The 13,003-nt window shown below is 39.4% G+C and overlaps 1 protein-coding gene across 1 annotated transcript in view; it reads right to left on the reverse strand.

Annotated features, from left to right (window-relative positions):
• Positions 1 to 581: 581 nt before the first annotated feature.
• The window catches only part of LOC106607562 (sine oculis-binding protein homolog), a 60,625-nt gene continuing 48,203 nt past the window's right edge, over positions 582 to 13,003 (reverse strand). Inside the window, exon 7 of the mRNA XM_045720707.1 lies at positions 582 to 1,173. The gene's annotated coding sequence lies outside the window, so the exon portion shown is untranslated. The remainder of the gene's footprint in view (positions 1,174 to 13,003) is intronic.

Consider the following 13,003-nt stretch of genomic DNA (forward strand, 5'->3'; position numbering starts at 1 on the left):
TGGGCTACTTTGATGTGTCAAGTGGGCGAAATGCGCAGTCGGTGTTTGACTTTGTGATTTCTGAGATGTCTGAGTTCATCTGTGTAATGGAAATTATATGATTAAAGGTTTGACTAAATGATTTCACTCAGAAACCCTATAACCTGTTGAAATGTATTCGAAATAAGGCTATAATAATGGGTTAAAACTATATTCCAATACTGTGTGTGAGTAAGACACTTTTACCACTTCAAAATGAGCAGGGCAGAGTTGATAAGACGACCTTGGGAAAGGAACAGGAGAAGATGTCTCCCTAAGTTAGGGAGAGAAACAACGGCCAGAGAACAGCTAGGCTGGCAAAAGATAAGGAGACAGGTGGTCTGGGTACTGTGGAAAAATACAGCCGCCTAAAGCTGGGTGGAGTTCTCTACTGATGTAAGTTTGTGTGTGTGTGTGTGTGTGTGTGTGTGTGTGTGTGTGTGTGTGTGTGTGTGTGTGTGTGTGTGTGTGTGTGTGTGTGTGTGTGTGTGTGTGTGTGTGTTAATATAAAAGGCTTTGCACATCGTAAGGATGGGGGGGGGCCAGACTGAGTAGTTTAATTGAAGTTCGGTTTAAGAACATTGATAACTTAATTCACGTAACAATCTGTTGTTGTTGTTTGTCTTTTCAGTTAAATCCTGTCCTGTCTTCAGTGGAGGAGTTGAGCTCTTCTCCTACACCATCCATCCATGATGAGCCTGTCCTGCACTAAAGCCTATGAACACCTCAACCTCTGTCAGTCTTTGACAATTTTATTAACACTCTTTGTCATCTACGTGCGTTTCGCGCCTATACTGTGGTTCTCCCAGTCACCAGCCTCCACTGCAATACAGTGAGAGCTAACTCCGTAACAATGCAATCTACCTGTCCTAATTAAAAATATATATATTATTTTAATGTCCATGCTTCAGTTAGGCACAAACACACAACAGTGTCAAATGTGCGAATATCAGAAGTCGACTGTAAAACAATCAGGAACCTGTCTTCCATTATGTCTGATAGGGAAGAAGTCTAGATAATGCAATGCATGCAAATCTTATTATCAAAAGCAATTCTATTAGGAAAGCTCTTACATCGGTTTAAGAAGGTGTCTATATTTTTGTTTTTCCGTAGCGCCGGGTTGTCCAGATCCAGGGCCAAGGCATTCATGGACTCCTGGGAAAAGAAAAATACATGTAATACATTTACTGTGTTTGAAATGATTTTATGTCTTATATACACAATTCATCTGAGAATTCAGTTCCCCTGCAAAAAAAATAAAAAATACGGATAGTTCAGCGATGTTACATATTTAGATATCTGTTCACTTACCTTGAAAGCTGATGATCTAAATGTTGTCGTGACGTTGCCCTGTTTTTGAGGTTTATGACCTTTCCCCCTTTTCTCTCTCTACTCTACAGAATGGACTCTTGGAAAGCCCTTTGTTAACATAGAGAGAGTATGGTAACATCAAAAGGTTGGGAACGGAACAATATTTAGGTAATCCAACCAGTTGAAAGTATCCGTTGGTACTTAAACCCTCTTGGGTATCGAGGTATCTAATCCCACGGATTGCTAGCAAGGCGGGAAATTCAAAACATTCAAACAATCAACTATTTTACACCATTTAAAAGATAAACATCTCCTGAATCGAACCACATTGTCCGATTTTCAAAGAGGCTTTACGGCGAAAGCATAAAGTTAGATTATGTTAGGAGAGTACATAGCTAAAAAAGTACACACATCCATTTTCAATTCAAGGACAGGCGTCACCAAAAGCAGAAAACCAGCTAAAATGATGCACTAACCTTTGACAATCTTCATCAGATGACACTTCTAGGACATTATGTTAGACAATACATGCATTTTTGTTCGATCAAGTTCATATTTATATCCAAAAACAGCATTTTACATCGGCGCGTGTCGTTGAGAAAATGTGTCTCCCCCAAAACTGCCAGTGAATTTACAAAAAAATACTCATTATAAAATGTGGTTAAAGTATTAAACTGTTATTCAAAGAATAACGGTTGCATTCAGATGACAGATTTCAAAATAACTTTACTGGGAAAGCATACTTTGCAATAATCTGAGTACTCTGGTCAGAAAAATACACTAGGCTATACAGCTAGCCGCTATGTTGGGATCATCTAATACCATAAATAACATTAGCAATATTCCCTTCCCTTTAATCATCTTCATCAGAAGGCACTTCCAGGAATCTCAGGTCCACAACAAATGTTTTTTTAGATGAAGTTCATAATTTATGTCCAAATAACTCCATGCTGTTCCGTGTTGTTAGCGCGTTCCGTAGGCTACTCAAAATGGGAGGGAAAAGTCACGACGAAAAGTAAAAAAAAAAATCTATTTACCTTCGTTCGAACATGTCAAACGTTGTTTAGCATCAATCTTTTGGTCCATTTTTAACGTGAAACATTAGTAATATTTCAACCCGACCTCTCCTGTGTCTTGAAACAAGTTTTGAAAAATGTCTCGCCTCACATGAACGTGCATGTGCGCACAATAATGAAGTGACGACCTCCCAGGGACGTCAACTTCCCTTCCTTCTCATTCGGTCTCTGTTCATCATAGACGCTTCAAACAACTTTATAAAGATCGTTGACATCTAGTGGAAGCCATAGGAAGTGCAAAATGAATCCTTTGTCACTGTTGATTATTGCCAACGACTTGAAAATAGTACAGCCACAAAATTGTCATTTCCTGCTTGTATTTTTTCTCAGGTTTTTGCCTGCCATATGAGTTCTGTTATACTTAGAGACACCATTCAAACAGTTTTAGAAACGTCAGAGTGTTTTCTATCCAAATCTACTAATAATATGCATATTCTATTTTCTGGCCCGGAGTAGTAACCTGTCTAAATTGGGTACGTTTTTCATCCGGCCGTGAAAATACTGCCCCCTAGCCCCTAGAGAACATGATGTTAGATCAGTTGTCGTCTGAAACATTATTACTGATGATAGGACGACATAAACTGTATCTTGGAAAGTCTACACATTCTAGTTATCGGATTCACATGTGATTGTTGTGCAATTTAAACGTTTAAATATGAAACTATTTGTGAAATCATGACATGTAATTTTAGTTTTTAAAATTAGAGAATTGTTTTCATAAGCAAAATATGCTCACTCAGTGGCCACACCCAAGTGAATAGGCATTGGATGGAAATTATGAACCAACCCCTTTTCTACATTTCTATAAGAGCCCCCGTGACACAATTCACGGCAGACTAAGCCAACCCCAGCGTGAGCTCTGGTTGCGAATGGTTGAACGACTACAACCTAACGAAATTCACAGTTGTGTTCCCGATGACGTGAGGACTGATGTCCATACGTTTAAAAAAGGGCTAATTTCAACGCGGAGTTGATGATCGCCACGCTGGAAGGATGAATTTCGGCTTCACCAGCCAGAATATTGCACGAGTTGAGTATGGCAACTTGGTACAAACTTTGAACTCTTATTCACTAAAGAAGTGATACATCCTAGACGTCGAGTTATCAGCAGCAGCTGCAAACGTGCGTGGCCTAGGAAAGGACGGACAATCTCTTCAGAACGACAGGGTACTACAACGTATCCGTTCTACCACACAATGACAGACTACAACGTACAGTGGGGGAAAAAAGTATTTGATCCCCTGCTGATTTTGTACGTTTGCCCACTGATAAAGAAAGGATCAGTCTATAATTTTAATGGTAGGTTTATTTGAACAGTGAGAGACAGAAAAACAACAAAAATGTCAAGAAAAACACTTGTCAAAAATGTTATAAATTGATTTTCATTTTAATGAGGGAAATATGTATTTGACCCCCTCTCAATCAGAAAGATTTCTGGCTCCCAGGTGTCTTTTATACAGGTAACAAGCTGAGATTAGGAGCACACTCTTAAAGGGAGTGCTCCTAACCGCAGCTTGTTACCTGTAAAAAAGACATGTCCACAGAAGCAATCAATCAATCAGATTCCAAACTCTCCAACATGGCCAAGACCAAAGAGCTCTCCAAGGATGTCAGGGACAAGATTATAGACCTACACAAGGCTGGAATGGGCTACAAGACCATCGCCAAGCAGCTTGGTGAGAAGGAAGAAACACAAAAGAACTGTCAATATCCCTCGGCCTAGGGCTCCATGCAAGATCTCACCTTGTGGGGTTGCAATGATCATGAGAACGGTGAGGAATCAGCCCAGAACTACACGGGAGGATCTTGTCAATGATCTCAAGGCAGCTGGGACCATAGTCACCAAGAAAACAATTGGTAACACTACGCTGTGAAGGACAGAAATCTTGCAGCGCCCGCAAGGTCCCCCTGCTCAAGAATACATATACATGTCCATCTGAAGTTTGCCAATGAACATCTGAATGACTCAGAGGACATCTGGTGAAAGTGTTGTGGTTAGATGAGACCAAAATTGAGCTCTTTGGCATCAACTCAACTCGCCGTGTTTGGAGGAGGAGGAATGCTGCCTATGACCCCAAGAACACCATCTCCACCGTCAAACATGGAGGTGGAAACATTATGCTTTGGGGGTGTTTTTCTGCTAAGGGGACAGGACAACTTCACCGCATCATTTGACGGGGCTATGTACTGTCAAATCTTGGGTGAGAACCTCCTTCCCTCAGCCAGGGCATTGAAAATGGGTCGTGGATGGCTATTCCAGCATGACAATGACCCAAAACACACGGCCCAGGCAACAAAGGAGTAGGTCAAGAAGAAGCACATTAAGGTCCTGGAGTGGCCTAGCCAGTCTCCAGACCTTAACCTGTTGGGGGTAGGGGGCAGTATTTACACGGCCGGATAAAAAACGTACCCGATTTAATCTGGTTATTACTACTGCCCAGAAACTAGAATATGCATATAATTATTGGCTTTGGATAGAAAACACCCTAACGTTTCTAAAACTGTTTGAATGGTGTCTGTGAGTATAACAGAACTCATATGGCAGGCAAAAACCTGAGAAGATTCCTTACAGGAAGTGCCCTCTCTGACCATTCCTTGAGCTTCTTGTCTCTGTTTATTGAAGACTGAGGATCTTTGCTGTAACGTGACACTTCCTACGGCTCCCATAGGCTCTCAGAGCCCGGGAAAAAGCTGAATGATATCGAGGCAGCCCCAGGCTGAAACACATTTGCGCTTTTGGCAAGTGGCCGATCAGAGGACAATGGGCTTAGGCGTGTGCACGAGTCGACCCCATGCTTTATTTTCTTTCGTCTTTTTACCTAAACGCAGATTCCTGGTCGGAATATTATCGCTTTTTTACGAGAAAAATGGCATAAAAGTTGATTTTAAACAGCGGTTGACATGCTTCGAAGTACGGTAATGGAATATTTAGAATTTTTTGGTCACGAAAAACGTCGTGCTCGTGACCCTTCTTTACCATTCGGATAGTGTCTTGAACGCACGAACAAAACGCCGCTATTTGGATATAACTATGGATTATTTTGAACCAAACCAACATTTGTTATTGAAGTAGAAGTCCTGGGAGTGCATTCTGACGAAGAACACCAAAGGTAATACAATTTTTCTTATAGTAAATCGGACTTTGGTGAGTGCTAAACTTGCTGGGTGTCTAAATAGCTAGCCCTGTGATGCCGGGCTATCTACTCAGAATATTGCAAAATGTGCTTTCACCGAAAAGCTATTTTAAAATCGGACATATCGAGTGCATAGAGGAGTTCTGTATCTATAATTCTTAAAATAATTGTTATGCTTTTTGTGAACGTTTATCGTGAGTAATTTAGTAAATTTTTTGTAAATTCACCGGAAGTTTGCGGGGGGTATGCTAGTTCTGAACGTCACATGCTAATGTAAAAAGCTGGTTTTTGATATAAATATGAACTTGATTGAACAAAACATGCATGTATTGTATAACATAATGTCCTAGGGTTGTCATCTGATGAAGATTATCAAAGATTAGTGCTGCATTTAGCTGTCTTCTGGGTTTATGTGACATTATATGCTAGCTTGAAAAATGGGTGTCTGATTATTTCTGGCTGGGTACTCTGCTGACATAATCTAATGTTTTGCTTTCGTTGTAAAGCCTTTTTGAAATCGGACAGTGTGGTTAGATTAACGAGAGTCTTGTCTTTAAAATGATGTAAAATAGTCATATGTTTGAGAAATTGAAGTAATAGCATTTCTAAGGTATTTGAATAACGCGCCACAGGATTCCACTGGCTGTTACGTAGGTGGGACGATTTCGTCCCGCCGACCCTAGAGAGGTTAATCCCATAGAAAATCTGTGGAGGGAGCTGAAGGTTGGAGTTGCCAAACGTCAGCCTCGAAACCTTAATGACTTGGAGAAGATCTGCAAAGAGGAGTGGGACAAAATCCCTCCTGAGATGTGTGCAAACCTGGTGGCCAACTACAAGAAACATCTGACCTCTGTGATTGCCAACAAGGGTTTTGCCACCAAGTACTAAGTCATGTTTTGCAGAGGGGTCAAATACTTATTTCCCTCATTAAAATTTTGACCGATCATTTCTTTGTAAGTGGGCAAACTTACAAAATCAGCAGGGGATCAAATACTTTTTTCCCCCACTGTATCCAGCCAGAAATATTCTTCAAAGGACAAGGGAGATCTCTGCTGGGCAACCCAGCCTTCCATCTTCGACAAATCTATCGAAGTGCAGCTCAGAGTAAATGTATTTCTTGCATTTTCCTTTTTCGAATGGCTGGTTATTAAGAATGCATAAGATTCCGTATTTACGATAGCATAGCTTCATAAGGTCCGATAGAGACCCAATCCTTTTGCTCCTCAGTCTTCCCGCTCTTTCATTCAAACCCAACCCTCTTTCTTTGTGTACCCAGCCGTCATATCGGTTCTATCCGCCAGGGACGTTTTCTTTTATGACATAATTAGTAATCAATGTATGATCCATCCTGTGTATATGTAATTCTGTGTGATTTAGGTTTTTAGTAAATAAATAATTAAACCAAATTTTGTATTGCTGATTCAACTTGTTAGCCAGGGTTCGTGAAGATAACCAAGAATTTCACGACGTTCAGATGACACTGAATAAAGTGACGATTAATAATTGACTGCTATTGATATAAAAGATTACCAGATCTTTAAGAGTTTATTCGGAAGACAACAGCTCTATAAAACATTATTCCATGGTGCCACAACTTCCTAGTTAATTACATTTACATTTACATGATTAGTTTAATCAGGTAATATTAATTACAGAGAATTGATTTAATAAAACAGCACGTCATCATTTATTAATCCATAGTAAAGACACAACAATGTAAAATTGCTAAACTATCCCTTTAAGTTTGAAATCTTTTTAACTAAAACTTGCTATGTTTCAATAACTTAACTAAGAATGAAGCAATGTACTGTATTGGGCTGGGCATGCATTCTAAGTAGTATGCTACCGTCTCATCTCCATCAAACAACCTAATGATTAATACATTAAAATGTATTAATATTAATGGTTAAAAATCAAAACTACTAGGCTAATGAACTCAATATCTTTACCCTCCATCATCCCTTATTGCCCTCCATAGCAGTGTTCTCCCAAATGCAACACAGCTGGGAGAGAAGATGAGTCTGCTAATAAACAGCATAACAAGGATATGACACAATGACTAGTAGAACTCTGCCTCTGATGTACAGGGACTGGGATGGCCTCTCAGAAGGATGGCCTCCTGGTCAAGGTCATTCAACATCATCCTTCCAAAATAAACTTTCTATGGGATTGAGGTCAGGGCTTTGTGCTGGCCACTCCAATACCTTGACTTTGTTGTTCTAAAGCCATTTTGCTACAACTTTGGAAGTATGCTTGGGGTCATTGTCCATTTGGAAGACCCATTTGCAACCAAGCTTTAGCTTCCTGACTGATGTCTTGAGATTTTGCTTCAATATATCCACATAATTTCCCTTCCTCATGAAGCCTTCTATTTTGTGAAGTGCACCAGTCCCTCCTGCAGCAAAGCACCCCCACACCATGATGCTGCCACCCCCGTTCTTCACGGTTGGGATGGTGTTCTTCGGCTTGCAAGCATCCCCCTTTTTCCTCCAAACATAACAATGGTCATTATGGCCAAACAGTTCTATTTTTGTTTCATCAGACCAGGTTTTGGAGCAGTGGCTTCTTTCTTGCTGAGCGGCCTTTCAGGTTATGTTGATATAGGACTCGTTTTTACTGTGGATATAGATACTTTTGTACCTGTTTCCTCCAGCATCTTCACAAGGTCGATTTACTGTGCTGTTGTTCTGGGATTGATTTGCACTTTTCGCACCAAAGTACATTCATCTCTAGGAGACAGAACGCGTCTCCTTCTTGAGCGGTATGACGGCTGTGTGGTCCCATGGTGTTTATACTTGCGTACTATTGTTTGTACAGATGAACGTGGTACCTTCAGGCGTTTGGAAATTGCTCCCAAGGATGAACCAGACTTGTGGAGGTCTACAATTGTTTTTCTGAGGTCTTGGCTGATTTCTTTAGATTTTGTCATGATGCCAAGCAAAGAGGCACTGAGTTTGAAGGTAGGCCTTGAAATATATCCACAGGTACACCTCCAATTGACTCAAATTATGCCAATTAGCCTATCAGAAGCTTCTAAAGCCATGACATCATTTTCTGGTATTTTCCAAGCTGTTAAAAGGCACAGTCAACTTAGTGTATGTAAACTTCTGACCCACTGGAATTGTGATACAGTGTATTATAAGTTAAATAATTTGTCTGTAAACAATTGTTGGAAAAATTACTTGTGTCATTGACCAGCAGATGGAGCTATTGTTTTAGTTTTGGGGTCAGGACGTGGCAGTTTTGTGTATGGGGAATGTTTGTATTGTTGATTGGGACTTCCAATTGAAGGCAGGTGTGTTGAGTTTCCTTTGATTGGAAGTCCTATATAGGTGTGTGTGTTTTTCTTTGGGTTTGTGGGTGGTTGTTTTGCACTGTGTTTGTTAGCCTGCAAGCTGTTGCTGCTGTCGTGTTTATTGTTTCCTGTGGATGCTTTACTCCTTTTGTTGGGTAATTAAAGATGAGTATTCACATACCTGCTGCGCCTTGGTTCATTTCTGAAGATAGCTGTTACAGTCATGCACAAAACTATAGTTTGTTAACAAGAAATGTGTGGAGTGGTTGAAAAACGAGTTTTAATGACTCCAACCTAAGTGTATGTAAACTTCCGACTTCAACTGTACATGATGACTAACAAAAATACACAGGTCAATTTAAATTATGCAATTTAACCTATCGATGAATAAACATGATGGTCAAATGTGTTTACATCGAGTGGTATTTCCATCAATGAATAAAAAGCATTATTTTGCAATGGGATTTCTTTTCTCCATGTCATTTTGGCCGGCAACAGTTTTATTTGTGGATTTTGGCCAAAAGACGACAAAATTAGCTAAAAGCCGGCAATTGCATGCTAATGGAAACCCTGACATTGCAAGTGGACTAGGCCTACCCAGTTCAGTTTGAGAGGGAGAGCACGAAGATGAGAAGAAGGACCAGAGGTAAGCTTGCTACTGCTAGAATTTATTTGAATAAAAAATAATGAAGCTATTTATCAGAGTTATTGACCTCACATTAAGCCATATTCAAGTAATTTACATAACTTACATTACTATGAAGCGCAGCTGCGGAGATAGTGTGCATGGGTGCTGAAAGTAGGCCAATTCGAGAAGGCCTAATTCATTCAAACAGTCTTCATTTTAATTTGACTTTAAGCTACTAAAAACAAGAGTGCTTTGTGTTGGAGCCTATTTCTTCCTATTCAAGAAATACGAGATAGATCTACCTGTTTGACAGTCTCTCTTTAAATATCTCAGCGAAGAGCTTGGTGTGTTAAGTTAAAACCAAGCCTCGAATTGAGGGGGTATGTGAAGATAGTGACTTTTGTTATAGAAAATGGCTAAAAGCATAGGTCTACCCCTTTGAAAAACATTTAATGGACCGGATTATATAAAGCGATCTATAACGATGCTTTAGTCCGTAATGCTTTATGCTAGAAACAAGCTGTAAAATGCCAAGGAAAGACGTGACTGATTCATATGGCATATATGTTGTTTGTCTCTATGTCATTCAGGGGCTGCACTACAACTTTCTATAGTTGAGGAGACAAAAATAAATTGACTTTGCTTGGGAAGTAATGTGTAATTCTGTCAATATTAATTGACGTTAGACATTAAATAACATACTAACTCTAAATCAGTCAGGAGCAAGCCAGGTAGCCTAAGAAGGAACAAAAATAACTTATTTAGGCTGTATGACTATTATTTCAAGGTTATTGCCTGCCATTTTAGAAATCAATTGTGAAGCATTTGGCTTCAGCATTTGGCTTCAGCATTTGGCTACAGGCTGGCAGGAGCACTCAGCATTTCAACAACACACCAACAACAGCACTTCAACAACATGCAAATAAAGTACTTAGAATTAAATAATAATTTAATGAAAAATGCCTTATTAGGCTATACAGTCATTCTACAGTGACTTTTAATTCGCTTTTAGAAACACAAGTTTGGCCGGTCTTTGGTTTGAGGATCATGCAGTGAGCTATGCATGCCTAGCTTGTAAATTTAGCTTCATATTCCCATGCCCTAATCAGTCAACACATATCTATTTTGTAACAACAATATCATAGAATAAAATAAGAATAAATTAGAAAATTATAGTTTCCCAAATGAAAGAAGTTTCAAGTGCATATAAGCCTACCTGATGATATACGGCTGCTGTGTTAAATAACAAATGATTTATGCAGGGCTTTTATTAAAATCGAACTCTTTTCACCCCTACACTTGTCCGCAACCTTATGGTTACTTTGCCATGTAATGCTTACAAAACGAAGACCAGTTTCTAAAACTGCATAGCTAAGGCTCTGGACTGGGTTTCCCAAAAGCATCGTAGCACTAAAATAATCTTCCGTCCATTTAGTGTCAATGGAATTAAGATGATCTTAGTGCTACGATGCTTTTGGTAAACCCAGCCCTGGTCTGTACTAGGAGTGAGGGTAAATGGTAGGCATGTTCTCTGCTATCCACTTATGTTTTATTATTATTTTGGGTATAGTCGAGGGCCACTTGCTTTTTTCCTCCAAGCTTTCAGGGAGGGTTGGGTAAAATATATTTTACTGAAGGGAGAGACATCCATTTTAATTTCATAAAGGTCAGATTTTCTCCAGGTAGCCCTCATTATAAATAACGTACAGTTCCTTATGGGACAGAGTTCTCTGACTTTACCCAGCATTTCTGGGAGCTTGGGGTCCACTTCATTTAAGGGGCAGTGTGTGTGTGACTGAGTCAATTTTGTCATTGACTGCATGCATTTGGAATAGGGCCACATAACTTTACATTCAGATGATTTACTGTACATTAAACTTTGAGTCGTGTTTGGTACTCTTAATGTTTTAGCGCTATCACATTTCTCTCACAAAAAAACTCCTTACAGGCCTGTCTTTACATTCTGATTGAATGTGAGATGAAAAAATAAAACAAATACAGGAACAAACAGACCTATGGTAAACTGACTCAGGAGACACACGTCTCATTGAAACATGTATTCCTATTTATTTTCCTCACAAACGTTGCTGAGTGCCAGTGACTACACCAAAATAAGCGTGAACAAACAGCAAATAGTACTGTAAGGTCATGGTGGGTTATCTCCATGCTCAATTCCAGGAAGTGATTTGAGCTTCCTGAGGGGTGGTACCCTGGGGCCAGCATGCCTCATTGTTAGGCCTTCTAGAGAGCTGGGTCCTGTTTATTAGGGCACAGCGAAGCAATTATTTTTACAACAGAACACAAAAATCTGCATTACTTATTGGCCAAGTTCAGGTGGCATTCTTGATTCACTCTGAATCAAAACGTTTTCGCCCGAACATTACACTGCTTTAGTATCATCCAGTGGCCTCATATCACCAGGTGTACCCATCTGAGCCTACCACGCTTGTGATTTAACTAAGTGAGGTGGATTGAGGGTTTATTGATGATAATGATAATCTATTGTTATTGAGATACAGTGCCTTCAGAAAGTATTCACACCCCTTGACTTTTTCTATATTTTGTTGTGTTACAGCCTCAATTTAAAATGGATTCAATTTATATTTTCTGTCACTGGCCCCCATAATGTCAAAGTGGAATTATGTTTTTCTAAATTTGTACTGATTAATGAAAAAATGTAAAGCTGAAATGTCTTGAGTCAATAAGTATTCAACCCCTTTGTAATGGCAAGCCTAAATAAGTTCAGGAATAAATAAGTTGCATGGACTCACTCTGTACACAATAATAGTGTTTAACATGATTTTTGAATGACTACCTCATCTCTCTACCCCACACATACAATTATATGTAAGGTCCCTCAGTTGAGCAATGAATGTCAAACACAGATTCAACCATAAAGACAAGGGAGATTTTCCAATGCCTCGCAAAGAACGGAACCTATTGGTAGATGGGAGAAAAAAATAATAAAAGCAGACATTGAATATCCCTTTGAGCATGGTAAAGTTATTAATTACACTTTGAATGGTGCACCAATACACCCATTCACTACAAAGATACAGATGTCCTTCCTAACTCGGTTGCCGGAGAGGAAGGAAACTGCTCAAGGATTTCACCATGAGGCAAATGGTGACTTTGAAACAGTTACAAAGTTTAATGCTGTCATAGGAGAAAACTGAGGATGGATCAACAACATTGTAATTACTCCACAACACTAACCTAAATGACAGAGTGAAAAGAAGGAAGCCTGTATAGAATAAAAAATATTCCAAAACATGCATCCTGTTTGCCACAAGGCACTTAAAACTGAAGAAAATGTGGCAAAGAAATTAACTTTATGTCTTAAATACTGATGGGTTCTGACTACTAAACTTTAAATATTGTTAATTCTCAGGTACCCTATTGAAATATTGACTCCCATATTCTGGTTTCTACACCAGAAGTTAATGGTTATCTGTAGGAGGAATGTATATGGTGGAGGCAATTAAGCTTGGAATGTACTGAGTAAAGGAAAGGCAATGACATGGTTGCAGTCACTGATAAG

This window comes from Salmo salar, chromosome ssa06 (assembly GCF_905237065.1).
Source record: "Salmo salar chromosome ssa06, Ssal_v3.1, whole genome shotgun sequence".
Taxonomy (NCBI): Eukaryota; Metazoa; Chordata; class Actinopteri; order Salmoniformes; family Salmonidae; genus Salmo; species Salmo salar.